At 40.4% G+C, this 17439-nt stretch overlaps 2 long non-coding RNA genes across 2 annotated transcripts; one reads left to right on the top strand and one right to left on the bottom strand.

The window, feature by feature from the left end:
• Positions 1–1800: 1800 nt before the first annotated feature.
• Positions 1801–6026, bottom strand: LOC146969525 (uncharacterized). The gene is made up of 4 exons (XR_015034295.1): positions 5958–6026; positions 4811–4926; positions 2384–2508; positions 1801–1948 (listed from the first exon to the last, which is right to left on the bottom strand). It is a non-coding gene; the product is annotated as an uncharacterized LOC146969525 (long non-coding RNA).
• A 4331-nt stretch (positions 6027–10357) lies between these two features.
• LOC146969524 (uncharacterized) lies at positions 10358–16077 on the top strand. The gene is made up of 7 exons (XR_015034278.1): positions 10358–10427; positions 13519–13585; positions 14069–14224; positions 14305–14384; positions 14585–14649; positions 14986–15080; positions 15944–16077. It is a non-coding gene; the product is annotated as an uncharacterized LOC146969524 (long non-coding RNA).
• The last annotated feature ends 1362 nt before the right edge of the window (positions 16078–17439 follow it).

The following is a 17439-nucleotide window of genomic DNA, read 5'->3' as shown; positions in this document are numbered from 1 at the left end:
TCCTAAAATTCACTAGGAGCAATAGGTGAGACAGAGTAATTAGAGGGAGTCATACTTGAGACTTAAGGGAGATACCTTGCTAATCTCAAGTCAGTGTTTTTAATGGCTCCTTTATTTCTCCTTGGAGAAGAAAATGAGCAATACTGGAGCTACAATGGAGCAATACTGGAGCTACAATGGAGCAATACTGGAGCTACAATGGAGCAATACTGGAGCTACAATGGAGCAATATGGCACACACGCACACACACCTTACAAATACTGCAGCAACTAAACATTCTGAAGCACATACACATATACATATACATATATATATATACCCACCAACGGCCAGGCTTTATAATTCTATAGCAAATGAGCTGACAGACAAATTGATTTCCCTTTTGCAATGAGTAATCTTTATTCAAAGTATAGTATTGTGAGTATTTCAAGTAGCTGTAACAACATTAATACAGGCAGCATTTGTATACAGGGGCTTTTTTTGAACATGGTTGTTTCAACAAATGTCTATCAGTATGCCACATCCCATACTTTACAGTGTTGTGGCCCTGATGCTGTGTTTCAAGTAGCTGTAATAATGACATAACTTTACAGTGCACATTGCACAACATTTTACAACTTTAAAGGGATAGTTCACCCAAAATTGAAATTGTGCACTGTAAAGTTATGTTATTATTACAGCTACTTGAAACACAGCATCAGGGCCACAACACTGTAAAGTATTGGATGTGGCATACTGATAGACATTTGTTGAAACAACCATGTTCAAAAAAAGCCCCTGTATACAAATGCTGCATGAGGGCCTTAAAGATTGAAATTTCAGAGTCCTCCGTGGCTTTTCTGAGTTACAGGGGTCTCAGAATAGCAGTGCATGTCCATATGACGGTTGCAAATGGATACCAACTGTCTTCGTAACAAAAAGACAAATCAAAAAACACCCAAATACCTCCATGCTGCTCGTATGTAATGTCCGTCTTATATTGAAGCCCCGAAATGCGAAATTGTCCCGAAAAAAATTAAACAAGTCTATATTTCAAGCTCGTTTTGTAGCGGAAGCTTCTCGAAGCTCCTCTTCCCTGGAAAGAGGACAGACCCTGATTTGTCCAAATTTGACAAACAGGGAAGAGGAGCTTCGAGACGCTTCCGCTACAAAACGAGCTTGAAATATAGACTTATTTAATACTTTTTGGGACAGTTTTGCATTTTGGGGCTTCAATACAAGACGGACATTACATACGAGCAGCATGGAGGTATTTGGATGTTCTTTGGTGTGTCTTTTTGTTACGAAGACAGTTGGTATCCCTTTTTCAACTGTTATATGGACATGCACTGCTACGCCGAGACCCCCTGTAACTCAGAGAAGCCACGGAGGACTCTGAAACTTCTCCCAGCCCTTAGTCCACATGAGGGGGAGGAGATAATGAGTGAATTTTCAATCTTGGGTGAACTATCACTTTAAGGCCCTCAGGCAGCATTTGTATACAGGGGCTTTTTTTGAACATGGTTGTTTCAACAAATGTCTATCAGTATGCCACATCCAATACTTTACAGTGTTGTGGCCCTGATGCTGTGTTTCAAGTAGCTGTAATAATGACATAACTTTACAGTGCACATTGAACAACATTTAAAAGGGCCTTTTTTTTTGAACATGGATATTTCAACAATGTCTATCAGTATGCCACATCCCATACTTTACAGTGTTGTGGCCCTGATGCTGTGTTTCAAGTAGCTGTAATCATGACATAACTTTACAGTGCACATTGCACAACATTGCACAGCATTTAAAACATTTAAAAGGGCCTTTTTTTGAACATGGACATTTCAACGAAGGTTGCAATGCTTTACAGTGCTGTGGCCCTGATGCGGCATTTGTTTATGAAGGCTTTTTTGACCTTACTTTTCCCCACCGGTGTCCATCCATCCAGGGTACTACAGCGCATGATGTAAGCTGCAAGAAGAAAAAAAACAGAGAAAAGAAAGCACAAATTACAAATGGCATAATGTAACAGCAGTTACAATGACAGTATTGAGAGTTTTTTTTAATCCAGATGTCACATAATTCACATTGAAATATCTCTATGGTTCACACGAGGAAATTCAGCAAAACTGTGAGGTCACTGAAACAATCAAAACATTAAATGTAGCTATGTGATACATGGGGTTCAAACACTTCAGAAATTATGCCAAATTTGGCCAGATATTGTGATGAATGTGAGAAGGGTCAGAAAAAAGAGGGGAAACCAAACTAGAAATTAAAAGTAGAATTACAACAAATTCATTTTTGAAAATAATTTGTGCTTCTTTATGTTATGTATTTTTACTGATGGATTTCCACAACCTTTCCATATTTCCATAAATTGTTAACAATGAGCAATGTACTTACTTAGAATCCCATTGACTTTGAACTTATCCAGGACTGTCTTCCCATCTGGCACCTTCCCGTGCTTCCCAAAGGCCACAGCATTTCGGCACTCCTCTGCAGTAAAAAACTCAAAAATACAAAAAGTCCTGAAAATGAACAGAGTAAATATAGGAGATTTTGAGTAAACCAGTACAGGCTAAAAATCAATCTTAAACATGCTACTATATCTTATTGGTCTCAATTCTAATCCTCTTAGACTTAGAAGTGATACAAATTAATCTCTTCACATTAGCCTTCAACTAGCATTAAAGCAGATATCAGTGGAATGTTTTTGTTAATATAAGTCCTAAATAGTCCTATTTTCCGTCAGCAATCACTTACATGAAGTATTTCAGCCTAAACACGAGTCTCTCCGTCACTCTGCTCTGCTGTAACCCGAGGAGAAAATTTTCCTTGTGGGATACAAGTGTTATCCAATGAGGGGAGAGAACGGCATGAAGGGCTGTGTGTGCAGCCAAGGGATGCGCGTGAATGTGGTGACGTAGCACGAGGACCAATTGATGCCTGACAAGGGCGGGGGCTGCTAACTCATGGTGCGTTCAAGGAAACTCGTACTTTGTGTTTTTCCTTCCTGTGAAGTCATACCAGTTCGATCTGGTACGAGTTCACGGGTCGGAAGTTACGAGTGGCCGTTATAGGGAACTTTCACAGACAACAGGACGGTAAAAACACGAGCTACGGGTTACCTGGAACGCTACCAAGTCGTAGTTGTGACTTGAAGCTGTAACTTACGGTTTCAAAAGCCTGCCTTGAACACAGCATTAGCCGAAACGGCCGTGCCGCTGTTATCTGCTTTAACTTTATTCTTTTTGCATTTGCTTCACACTTCTTCACTCATGCGACACTTTACAATAACAATGTATTTGATTTGAATCATGCACTCTGTATTCTATCTTTTCACTTTGTTTTTATTCTATTTAATTATTTAATGATTACTGTATGCATTTTATTATCAACGAGATCAACAAGATTCCCGCGAGTCTATGCATGCGTTTATTATTACTAATTTCTCCAAGATGTCCGCCTCCTCCAGGTAAACAAACACCTGGTTGCATGTTTGTATAACTATTTGCTGTTGTCTGTGGAATAAAAAGGGTGGTGTGTGAGTTGCAAATAGCTAAACGGCGGTAGAACGCACTACCTCCATTTTCTGCTGCTGCTAGGAGGTGGGGACAGAGAGATGTGCTAGATAACAGGAGACATTGAGAGAAAAATCTGCACATTCATTATTCTAGAGGTAAAATATTTGGAAAATATGGCCTATGGTTGTTTTTGCCTGGAATTGTCCTTTAAGCTTTATTGTCTTTCATGCAGACACTGTGATATATGCAACTGCACCCTCTCATTCATTCGTGGTCTCGTACTGCCATCTAGTGGTGCAAATAAATCGCTACGCGACATGACAGCGGGTGATAACGGGAACACCTTTCCTCAGGCAGACACGCCTGTAAGTCCGCCAACATAAATTGTAGATAAAAGCCAGATAGCAGCTGCTAAAACCTTAGTCACGGTGCAGCAAGAAGTAACTACCATCAAGCTAGACGAAGAACCGACGTCAGGACACCGCTGCTCAGGTTAGGCTGTAACAACTTAAGATCGTACTATTTGTTTACATTGTGTTGTGTGTGTGTGTTATTTTAATAACCTAGCTTTCTTTGTACCAAAATCTAAATTTACAGGTGTGATTATCACACCCGTGCTGATATACAGTACAACAGCACTCCCTCTCGTGTGATATTGCTTAATTATACAATTATTGTTCAGCTTCCTAGTAGATTCCTTTCGCCTCCCAAGGACATAGCTTCAGGAAGGTGATGCCCTGAGGTTTTGTTTAACCCTATATGATTAATCAATAACTTGATAATACGATAATTTATGAATAGTGACCATAACTGGTCATGAATCATTACCCTCCATATACCCTACATTGTCAATACATTTTAAAGAATTAAATTCTATAATCTACAATAAAGCGGCAACGGAGTTTCTGTAGGTATCAACAATTAGAGACCTATTTGCACTTTCATGCCTATCCTGGAAAAAAGTTGCTACTTTTTCTGATGAGAATTTTATTTTATTTAAATAAAAAATGTTTAAATCAATTTCCCAGCCCCAAATGTAGTGATAATTTGACCAATAGAGTTGTAAAATTCTGTCACTAAAATGCATACAGTTTCAAGTGGGGGTTACTCTCACCTTTGACATTTCTTTTTAAAAAATCCTGTAAATCAATGTTTGCAGCTGAAGTTTTCCAATATATAGATAATAATAATCCAAGTGATAAGAGACCAGAGACTGTCAAAGATTTTGGTTTTTATAGTGTCCATAGTAAGTTAGAAATGACAATCATGCCAAAAATTAGCTAAGCCATGTAGTGAAATGAATTACCATCTGAGTCATCTTTGGGTGAGCCGGGGTCTGGTTCATAAAAACACATCTTCTTCGGTGGGTTTCGCGCTCTTTTGGGCATCTCTTTCTTGGTATTTCCTGCTGGGCCATCCATTCTGTTAAATACATAAAAATACAATATTTTAATTATTTAAAAAGGTGGTTCAATGTCTTATTTTAGTTACTAGTTTTATCATGTCATTATATCTCATAATTTGGTACAGCAACTTGTTGAAACATTTGGATACAGAGATGTGTTACTGTAACCATATCAGACAACTCAGGAACTGAAAAACATGGTCTTTAAGAGGATATATCCTCTTAAATTTCAACACATCAACAATTTTGTCCACAGCAAGCACTTTGAATATACATGAGGCTCCAATGCAAATATCTTAATTGCCAAAAATGCCATAGGCTACATCATGTTAAGATTTGATCACCAAATCAAACTTGCTGTCTTGTTTGCTAATTATATAATAAAATATGATTAACCACCCACAGAATTCTGAAGAATTAATTATGAACACATGAATACGTATATAAAATTATGTTTAAGTCATGAAACAATAAGCAGTATGATCTGCTCTGAGACGCTGGAGGTGTGTGCTGGAGATGCTGAACTCTGTCCAGCTGCCTGCAGAACTCCCTTTTAAACATCCACCATTACAACAAGCCTTGTTTAGAGCAGTCTTGATAAACAACATGGATAATACTGGAAAAAATAACATTCATTAGCCACTTCAATCTAATTTGGCACATATTTTGTAGGTAAATGTGGACTCCTTTCTAAATGACCAGCTAGCAGGCAATCCATCACAATCGTCGTCGTGTTAATTTGAAGATTTTTTCAGTTCAGTAGCCTATTATTTTACTCACTTCATTGTTTGTGAAAAAAAATCCCGAAGAGCATATTCTTTACATAAAGATATTACCACAATAAATTAACCAGTTAACGTTAGCTAACAGTTAATCATAATAAGTTCATGGCCACGTGTGGTCCGGGCCTCACTAGCTAAGTTAGCTTCACTATTAGCCGCATGTGCCGACCAGTTTCTTCGAAAACCTACTCAACCAACATAAACTCTTGCCACCTAAATGTTTGCAAAGTTTTACCCAAATTACGCTTTACAAAGATATCGCTTACCTTCTTTTTTTTTCCTTCTGCCTCCCGCACATGGCTCCCGCACTGGCGCACTCCAACCGTTAACGTAAGGCTTCACGTCAGTCAGACTTAGTGCCAATCAATGACCAATCATGATGCAGCAATTGTGACTGATGGCGCTCTCTCCCAATGAAATGTTGACGTTAGGGCTGCATCATCTACTGGGTTCAAAGTTCACATTGGACTTCATTGGACTTTGTTGAAATAGTAACTTTATTGCTCTCAAATGAACAATAAATGACTGTTGTTTTTATTTTACGTTTTATGTGGTTCATGAAAAAAACCTGAATGATGTGCATTGGAATACTTACAATTATTCATAGAAAATGTAATTAATATAAAAGCAGAAGGTCTTTGCAAACTACAATCATAAATGTTCAATCAATTCATTCTGAGTACAGTTAGGCTATACATAATTAAAAATAAAAAAAATCATGTGGATTACAATAAAGTCAACATGATTAAAAACAACCAAAACATTGATCTCAGTCTGAGAAATCAATGAGTGCTTTTGGAGAGCTCTTCATTTGTTCTGTCTGAGCTTAGTATGAGATGGATAAACTGAAGCTAGAATGAGAATAGATTGAGTTTATAGAGAGAGCTCTCTGATTTCTCTGCATGATATCACAAAGAGACATAACATTTGAGAAACTCTGAGAATTATATTAGAGCTTGTTGAGATCTCTTCTGAAACTTAAAAGGAGACTAAATTGAGATTTAGTGCATCTTATTGCTCTGGAGAAAAAGATGAGACACAGGAGAAACAACCCTTAGTCTCAGTTTGCTGTCACACAGATCTCATAGTTGTCTAGGAGAAGTAAATGAAACATTTTTGAGATCTCTTTTTGAATTTTCTTTTCCTCTGGGCACGGCTCTGGCGTCCTCTCCTAGTAGTGTCCACGCTACTAGTGCTGTTAGAGTAGCTCGTTATATATCTATGGTTTAGTTCCCCTTTCAGGATCGACTGATGCATTCGCTCGAGAGCTAAAGCCCATACTCATGCTTGTGCATGCGCAAAGTGGGTCTGTGACGTCGTCATCATCAGTTTGCCAGCAGCCGGTTCTGACCATAGACTGTAAAAAAAAATGGACGTAGACTTCCGGTCTGAAAAGTGAAGCCAACGCGGAAGTAACTTTACTTGCAATCCCCCCGAGATCCGCTAGGGGTGTTTCCAAGAAGCCCTGGTTCCAATCCACTCCCATTCATTTTCAATCATGAAATACTCGATCAATAATTTTTTTTCACAACTGATAACGGTCTAAAAAGCTAAAGTTCCTCATCCTTAAATATGACCTGGTGGTCCATCTGAAAAAAATTATATAATTATTTAGATATTAATCCTTAAAGGTTGGTATAACTGACCAATCACCTTCCAGCACGGAATATGATTGACAGCCTGATGACTGAGACGCCACAGGTCAGACACAGTGGATCAGACACAGTGGATCAGACACCGAGGATTAACACCGGAGGGGACCTCCCGTCGTTTGCGTATTGTGTTCAGTCAGTTTAAATTTAATTTCTGATATTTTGTCGATATGTGTGGATGATAGACAGCACAGGTGCAGTGCTGGCAGTTAATTAATTTCACCCAGTTTTTCGTTTATGATTCGTCCGACGGTGCTAACAGACCCGGAGGAAGCTGATATCATGATTTGGTGAGTAAGTTATTTTTTTCTTTTTCTGAATGTGTAAAAATTATATTTAATTTGTTGTATATTCCAGAAGACCACTGATTACTTTCCCGTGTGTTCTCCTGTGTGTTCTGACCGGAGAACATGAGACTGTCACCGTCCAAGACAAGTTAATTTATAGTTAATGTGAATAACCGATTCACTTTGCTACACGGCTAACGTTAGCTGGCCGTTAGCTCCATGTTAGCTCCGTGTTAGCCATGCTAACCGTTAGCTCGTCTCCGACTTTTACCGGACCGGGATAAATCCGGTTTAATATTTAACGACCACGGCGTCATGTTTAGCAGAACAGTGATCGGTAGGATCGGTCTACAAGCTGCAAAGCCCCCAGGTTTATCCATCAACTTGTTATCTTGCTCGTAACGTTATCATACTGTAACGTTACTGATAACTAACGTTACAGGTGGGGATTTGTCATTTACTGCTGTAAAATCACACACAAAAAACTGAAGCAGACAGTCCTGCACCTCTCAACAATGTTTTAATCTAAGTTCTTGTGTTTTACTGTGATTCTAAGGAGCCACTGTGAGAGCTGAGTGACCGGTGCCAACAGAAGGAGGACATCATGTGAAGTTATGGAGCTGTGATGATGATGAAACCAGAAAACCTCTGATGAGAGAACAGACCAACTGTTTTATTATTCTATGTTCACATTTGACCTCACACTTTTTAGGGTGAACCTAAAATTGACAGTGAAGATTTTGAAGCAGCTATTTTCATAGTCCAGTTAATACAAATGCTTTATTCAGTCGATGATTATCATTGAAAATGTAATAATAAAGAAAGTTACTGTGATTAAACTGTAGTATTTCTTTTACATATTTAACATAACCTCGTGGCCAATATAATGTGACACTTTGGTGAATTATTGTTTTCAGTATCATAGATTAGTTGACAAGAAACATCAGGAAAGCACAAGCTCTGATATTCATCTCTAGATGCTTTATTATTTCAAGGAGGGTAACATTAAACATTTGTATTTTTCTTGTGTGTAATGAAAGCATACATAGAAGTAGTCCTGTAAGTTTTTCCTGAATGTATTGATTACAGCAGTGTGTCTTGGCATTCATGTTACTGTACAGATCTGGCCCATTAAAAATCAGTGAAGCAATTCTTAGTAAATAAATTAATTTCAGGTTTAAGATGCACTAATTTTAGCATTTTACAGCACTGAAAACGTTTTATAAGCTGTGGATGATGTTAAGGTGAGCCATACTGTCAAAAGGCAAGCTTGTATTATATTAGCTTAATTTCCAGTACATCATCATGTTGGTAACCTGCAAAAAAGACGTGCATATATATAATAGGAATGTAAAATAATAGCTAATAGCTGGGTGAATGCAGTGTAACGTGGTCGACAGGTCCGAGCTCCAGCAGCCGATCATCGGTGATGCAGGTGAGGTAACATCGAGTCCAGAAGCCGTCACCCACCAGTCTCAGTCCATGACAGTTTAATGTGTTGCAGCTTTACAGTTTGAGACAGAAACTAGTCTCTGGGTTCTGTAAAACAATTTAAAGCGGAACTATGCAGGATTTGGGCTGTAATTATTGTGGCTCAGAGTCACTGTGATGGTAGAGCGACCTGTTATGAAGTGAATGGGGTCTAGGCCAATGCGCTCACCCCCCCCACTGGCTGAAAACCGCACTTGCAAGATCAGTCGTCCGTCTCGGTGTTACAAATCTCGTCAATGGATAGAAGTATCGCGAGAAACTGCCTTACGGCAGTACGAGATAAGAACGCATATGACGTCATGCATGTCACGAATCGTGATTGGTTTGAGTTCGGAAAGTCGGAGGAAACCATGGAAACATGAAATGTTTGTACTGAGGAAGTTCAGCTTGTGGCTAACGGGGAGCTAATGCTAACACAGACACACATGATGTATTACATTATAAGATAATGTAATACATCATGACACACACACACACACACCTTCGCGTTTTGGAACCTTTATTCATGTGTGTGTATGTCTGTGTCTTTGTGTCTGTGTGTGGCCCTATTAGCGTTAGCTCTGTGCTAGCGTTAGCTCCGTGTTAGCATTAGCTCCGTGTTAGCATTAGCTCGGTGTTAGCAGGGCTTAGCAAACAGCAGTAAACACAAGCACGTGTAGGGGGCGGAGGTGGTGGCGGCGAGTTTTTTTTTTTTTTTTTACGACAGTGACATGTGCCTACCAGAACTGTGGGGGAGCTCCGGAGAGGAAAAAAAAGAGAAACCAACGAAGGAGCGAGCTATTTCCGGCCGACTTGCAAAGTTCTGCTTTAAAACCATATCAAAATACGTTTGACAGCTTTACATTAGCTTATTAATGCTAACATCGGCTACAATAACGTGTCACATTACTCCTCATGGGATCTTATGTAGGCTAGTTCAAACATGGACATGTATTTAATAAGCTTCTGAGATTACTTTCACCATTAAATATAAAGTTTACCTCGAGTTGTAGATGCTAACGGTGTTAGCAGCGTAGCCGCTCGGCAGTTAGCCGGTGTTGCTGGGTAAACTAGCAGCCTCGGAGACACGGGTCCGACCCGCCCCTCGACCTCCTTAGCTCCGCCCCCTCGTCCAAATATGGTTTCTTCTGGCTCCAAAAATCAAAAATGGCGGCGCCCTGAAAGCCAATCTCCGGGCTTCACAAACGGCCCTTCACAAACCAATGGGTGACGTCACGGAGGGTTGCCACCTGGTTCTGACCGGAGCGGAGGTCACTTTAACGGCCGCAGGAACTGACGGCAGGCTGCCACGAACAAGTCCAAAGCGGTAAGCAAAGTTGTAAAGTCATATTTTATTATAAACCTGTGATGTTTTGTGTACGGTTTGGTCAACGCTGTGTATGGTTTATGGTTGTGTACAGTTTGCTGGTTGTGTAACGTTATAGTTTGGTTAACGGTTGTGTACAGTTTGCTGTTTAACGTTAAAGTATGCTTAACGGTTGTGTAAGGTTTGTTTAAGCTAACGTTAACCGTTACTATTGGGCCAACAGCAGCATTCGCCAACAGTCTTACTTTTTTTCTTAACTACTACCAGAGACGTTCTAATATGAGGAGACAGACCACTCTGCCCGTTTTGAATGGGGAAAGCTGCGACGCCAAAGATGGCGCATGTCCCGCCCCTTTTCACCAGCAGCCAATCACCTGCTTTGCCAGAGCTGAACTAGGCCAATCATGTTGTTGCACCAGCGCATGCGCACAAGTAGATTTACGACAGACAAACCTACCTGGTGGCAACAACAACACGGCTTTAGCACCGTGTGTACTGTATGTGGTCAGGTTGAAAATTTACTCTAAGGTTTTCGGAAAAGCCACCGGCGACCGGGAGCGGCTCCTCATCCTGGAGGAAAGCTGTTTAATTACCCGCGGAGTTTTAGAGGTTTACTGCCGGCTTGTTAATTTGGCAGCCACATTGGTTGGTCTTAATGAAAAGTGAAGCTTCAGGTGTGTGCTGCTGAACGAAAGAGCTACCTCGCTACGTATACAGAATTCACCACATTCACATCAATAAGTGTTTTACAATGAACCGATCAGTCCACCTTTTCTTTAATTTAACTTTTGAATGTATAGTTTTGTTCGTTTCATTTTTTAACCTAAACATTCAAACTGGGCCCCTTCCCCTGGGGGCGTTAGCCTCCTGTCCATGATAGCAGCAGCAGCAGCAGTCCACTCCAAAAAAAAAAAAACACACACAGTCCGGGTGAAGCACTGGAGCCGTGGACCGATAGACACCGTCACCATTAACGAGAGCCTCTCGTTTTATTGTACCGAGTACGAGAGGCTTGTTGTGAGCTGAGAAGCGGCTGTTAGCGGCGGATGCTAACCGAAGCTAGCGGCGGATGCTAACGCTACCGCTAGTCGAAGTTAGCATCGAGCTAGCTCAGCACAACGAACGCCCCTCATACTTGTTACCTGTCGAGGCTTTAGTTGTTAGTGATGGTCGGTAATCAGTCCGTGGCTCCAGCGGTTCACTCGGACTGTATTTATTTATTTTTAACTGACTGCTGCTGCTGCTGAGACGACATGCTAGCACTAATACATCCATGCTAGCATTCGATAGCATCCGAGACAGCTAACGTTTGTGGGGATCGTGGGAGGGGGGAGCAGACACAGTCACCACACACAGAACTAGGAGCCCATAGGTGATTATTAAGACGGATTTCATGTAAGTCTAGCGTTTATTTTTTAGCAAAAATCTCCAGACTCAAGCCGATATGTCTCCAGGTAGAGCAGGGCAGACCGGTGTAGGTATGCTCGGGCTGCTGCTAGATCACGGATTTAGCCGTTACAGCCGTACAGTGACGGCAGTGTCGTAAATCCGCGCGCATGCGCAGTTGAGTACTCCCTGTGGAAAAATAGCGATTTAAACGTCATTCTGCGGTAAAGTCTATGTTTTTTTGGTTTTTATTTGTATCTTATTTCACTGGCTAGCACGTCTGTATGTTTTTTCCGTCCTGCTATCACGTTAAAGGGTGGATTTGACCATCCCTCCATTCATTTAGATAGGGGTCTGGTCTCCTTGGGGTTTTCGTGGCGTCGCCAAGATGGCCGCCGAGTGGCATGACTTGCCTAGAAGGACTTTGCTACTACCCAGGGGGCAAAGCAAAAAAACGGACACGGAGCGTTGTAAAAGGTTTGACACCAGAAATTATCTCTAGGAACTTGAAGGATTAAAACCTGGGTGGACAACCCGGTCAACTAGCTGCTGGAAAGCTACAGGGGGCTAAAACCCCTTTCTGGGGTCATTTTGCTGGTGAAATGATGTAAATGCAAATATTTAGGTACTACAATGGCATAAATAGTCATACAACTATAAAATTTGGCAGAGAGTATCTTGACACATAGGGGGAGGCATGAAAAAAAGATTCTGGGGTTTGCTGCAACTCAATTTTAAGATATCTCCCTCAACATCCCAAAAAAGACAAAAAAAAGTACTGTTCGTCTGACAAATTCTCATGAAAATTATTATTTTTCAACACCTTATGGAGAATATCTATGCTTAACATGTATATAGAAAATTTCCTTAATTCATAAGCTTCCATTTGAGTCCCAGATAGCCTTTCTATCTCAAAAGCTCCACTTGCTGTGGACAACGGTCTTCTCTATCTATCTGTTCACTTTGGGGAGACCAGAAATAGAATGGTTTCTGATCATGCCAGTTAACATTTCATTTCACAATAGGTGTTGCATTGTTTGGAGACAGCCTGTAGCTTTCCAGTAGCTAGTAGAAAGGCTATCTTGGACTCAAATGGAAGCTCATGAATTAAGGAAATTTTCTATATACATGTTAAGCATAGATATTCTCCATAAAGTGCTGAAAAATAATAATTTTCATGAGAATTTGTCAGGCGAACAGTACTTTTTTTGGTCTTTTTTGAGATGTTGAGGGAGATATCTTAAAATTGAGTTGCAGCAAACCCCAGAATCTTTTTTTCCTGCCTCCCCCTATGTGTCAAGATACTCTCTGCCAAATTTTATAGTTGTATGACTATTTATGCCATTGTAGTACCTAAATATTTGCATTTACATCATTTCACCAGCAAAATGACCCCAGAAAGGGGTTTTAGCCCCCTGTAGCTTTCCAGCAGCTAGTTGACCGGGTTGTCCACCCAGGTTTTAATCCTTCAAGTTCGTAGATATCATTTCTGGTGTCAAACCTTTTACAACGCTCCGTGTCCGTTTTTCAAAAAACTGGGATTTTGCCCCCTGGGTATACGCTTCCTAGCAGTGCTAACTAACGTTAGCCCAACGTTTTTATTATTTGTAACTGTATTTGTGTTGTTTTATTTGTCATAAACAAGAGATTAGTGCGTTTTTGTCGCGGACTTGCGGTGCTAACGCTCGAACTTTTATTTTCACAGAGACGGCCAGGCTTTGTGTTCACCTTCCGGCTCAACAAAACCTCAAGTCCCGGCCCGGGTTAACACGGTACTACGAAGCTGGTTATCATTATTGTGAAAGGCCGGTGGTCGTAAAGTAATGTCTTGTCTATGACCGGCGATTGGCGGTCCGAGTTGTCAATCACCCCCGTCCTCCTCCTCCGTCCAATGCGAGGCTGCGAGTTGCCTGCATGACTTGTGTCACGTGATCAAAACAACTACACAATTCTGATTATGTCAGAGGTGTAAATTCAAGCCTCGCTCTCACAAAATCTAGATAAGGGATTAATCCGGGATATTGGTTATCCTGGCTGAATTTAGCCTCAAGTTGGTTGTTAAAAAGCAGGCTAAATATATCCTGGTCAAGTTACTATAATGTTTGATTTATTCTCTGAAGCTAGCCTGTTCCAGACCAGGCTAACAGCCAGGCTTAGTTAATTCTGTTCAGTCAGAAATCCCTGTGTACAGTTATTCCATGTACATACTGTATTGGCTTGATTTCTAAACATCCACATCCACCTTTATTTTGAAGGAACTTTTAAACCAGGCTGACTGTGCGACCAGAGATCACCACCGTCCTGTCTGTGGAGCATCTGGCCTCTCCTTCCTCGTTCCCGGGGCCTTGGCAGGTCCCCCCTGCCCTCTTGCAGCGCAGACCATCTCTTTGACCATCTCTTTGACCATCCAGGTACTTCCCATCAACCACAGTCCTATTGATTGATTGATTAATTGTTTGATTTATTGACCGAGATTCTGTCTCCCCCTCAGCCTCCTCCTTCCTCCTGCTGCGCCTCATTACCTCCTTTGACAGCCTCAATCAGCTCCTGCTTCAAACGTCACTCCTCCAGGTGAGCGTCGCTCCTTCATCAGAGTCTTTAGATCAATGGTTCTCAAAGTGGGGTCCTTGAGAGGGTTCAAGGGAGTCCCCAACTTTTTTTTTTCAAGAATTTCTAGAATCCCCCCCCCCCTACAAAAGACAAATGTCATATCTCAGCTTTGTGGAAGTCTGGACTCTTAAGTTTTTCTGTTTCTTGTTGCTCCTTTTCAGAGTAAACATCTGAGGAGGTTGGGGGGCGTTGACGCTGCTGACTTTGTGAAGAGGTCAATGGCTGCGTAAGTTTGTTTTTTGCATTGAATTATAGTGGTCCAGGTAATCTGAACAACACAAACTACACAATCCAGTTTGGATAAGTTGGAGAAAAGTCATGGAAATGGAACAAATCACCTTGTTGTTTACAACTATTTCCAGGTAGAAAAGCAACATGTAATTTAGCTATATACAGTATATCATGTTTTTTAGACAAATGTTTAGACACATCTGAAATGACTGAAGAAGTATTTCTGTGTGCATGAGCAAGGCAGTTTTGTGTGGCATTAAATCAGTTTTGGGGAATTGCAACTTGATTACACTATATAATACTCTTATATAAATCTGTTTTACCATGGCAGGACAATGACAAATAAAAGAATGGCAAAGATCAGCCTGAGAGGAAGGAATGGGAAGACGTCATTCGGGGGGACCAAACTCTACAACACAATCTGTGGTGAGTTTGCTTAAACATAGTAGTTGTGACCATGTGTAACTGAATATATAAATACTGTATACAGTGTAAATCGCTTATAGTGATCACGTTGGTCCCGAGTTAATGCCATCATCGTTGCTGGTACCGGTGCTGGTGCTCAGCAAAGTGTGTTTTGTGTGTCACTGGAGCTCAAGAGGGGAGGCTGGCCGGTAAGGGGCGCTTATATAATAATTAGGGGTTACGGTACGCACAAGTCACGGTTTGGTACGGTACGGTTTTCTGTAAAACAGACACTAATTGAATGTAAAACTAAAATCTGTCTTGTGTTATAAAAGTAGAAAAAAATAGAATATAAAGCAAGTGCATTAGTAGTGTTGGCAGGCCATTTATTAATTCTGGAGGAAAAAAACTTGCACTTGACAACTAAAAACTATTCATGAGTTTCAAATGTAGTCCTAGACCTGCCATGTTGAGGACCAACACAGGTGTTTCAATTTGAGTTGTGTTTCTGATTGGAGTAGGACCAATTAATTAGTTTGAAACACCTGTGGGTCCTCAACATGGCAGGTTGTAGGACTACATTTGAAACTCATGGATATAAAAAAAACAACAACAAGAAATCAATGTTGGTTTACATAGTAAATTTAGACAAGATGCCAGTTGCTTTGGTGCTGTTTCTGGCCCTGTCTGTGTTCATGTCAAGAGGCTTAAAAGCAGCCGGATATGTTGTTGCGCACAAGTTGTCTTTTTCCTTGCACCAGCGATTGAAATGGGGGGGGGGGGGGGGGTGATTCTGTCCCAATCCTTTTTGATTCATATAAGCGGTTGATCACTGTATATGTATATTGTAATACTTTATGCTGTTTGTCTTTTCCCCTCTTCAGACGCTGTCCTCAGTTCGTTCAACACAACCACATCAAAAGTGGACGAGTACACGGCGAAGTACCTGAAGTATGCGCCTGAGAGGATCGGTGTCTAATTTATATGTTGTAGACCTCGCAGTGGCCTTGGAGCCCTTGACAATAAAGTTTTATTGTATTGTATTATTGTATTGTATGCTTTTTTATCACTGTGTGGTTCTTATTGCCCACTTTAGGGTCCATGATGTCCTCCTTTGTTTGAGGGGAGGCTTTGGTAAAAATAATCTGTCTTATGTTAAAAGTAGAAAAAAATATCCTACAGTTGCCTTCGCTGACTGTCCATTTTGTGAATGCTTTCCATTTAGAGATTAAGATTTTAATAATCACACAGAAGATCTCTAGAGAGCTATTCACTCATTGTGAGATTTGATTTCTGCATTGAACACATCACACATCACAACAAAAATTATTTATTATTCTATTTGTCACATATGTGTAAAAGCAGGATTTTACAGTGATGTTGAAATTTCAACCTTGGCAAATTCACCTATGTTGAGAAATGTGACGTTGAAATGACGTTGCTATTTCAACGTTGATTAAGTTTGCAAAATCAAATCAAAATCCAACGTTGATCCAACGTTGGCAGATTCACCTATGTTGAGAAATGTGACGTTGAAATGACGTTGCTATTTCAACGTTGATTAAGTTTGCAAAATCAAATCAAAATCCAATGTTGATCCAACGTTGGCACCTGACGTGGTTTCAACGGTGATTCAACGTTGAAATGCCAGCTGGGTAAGACCCTAAAATACATGGTTAGGAGGCTTTGGTGGATTTGGGTTTCCAGAGGCTTTAACACTACTCTTTCAAAATGTCCTGTGTTCTCAAGATGCCGTAGACGAAACCCTGACTGCAGCTGTTTCAGAAGGAGGTGGAGGTGATGGGAAACTGGGCCTTGGTGTGAAGAGAGACAAAAAATACAAGCTGAAACTGACAGTTAAGACAGACAGTTTTGATGCACAAATTAAACTTTCTTCATTTCTAATATTTCTACACTGTTCTTGTATTTTTGTACAGTATTACTGTAACCTATTTGATCAGTTTTTTCTGATTCTGTTTTTATATGGATGTAATTTCTACATGTTCTGTACAGTTCATTGAAGGCAATTTTGAAGTATGAAAAAATACAATTTTAAAGGGAAACTTGTGTGTTTCTTAATTTCTTATATTGATTTTGTGTGATTTAAGTGATCTATATAGGTATCGAACAACTTAATCAGTACTGCTATTGCACTAAAATTATCATTTTTTAATTTTGGTGCCAGAATTGACCTGTCATTCTCTTCATATTGTGGGGCAGATGGAAGGTGTGTTATAGATCTGATGAAAAAAAAGTACCAGTTTTATTCTGTCAACCACATGTGGGCCACAATGATTCAACAGAACTGAGCCACACGTATTCTGTATGTGACCCATGAGCCATACAATTATTTGAATTTAGTTTACTCCTGGTAGAAGTC

Source organism: Trachurus japonicus, chromosome 18 (genome assembly GCF_045865225.1).
Source record: "Trachurus japonicus isolate A0001 chromosome 18, Traja_1.0".
NCBI lineage: Eukaryota > Metazoa > Chordata > Actinopteri > Carangiformes > Carangidae > Trachurus > Trachurus japonicus.
The sequence above is the reverse complement of the archived record's forward strand: the minus strand, read 5'-3'. Positions and strand labels throughout refer to the sequence as shown.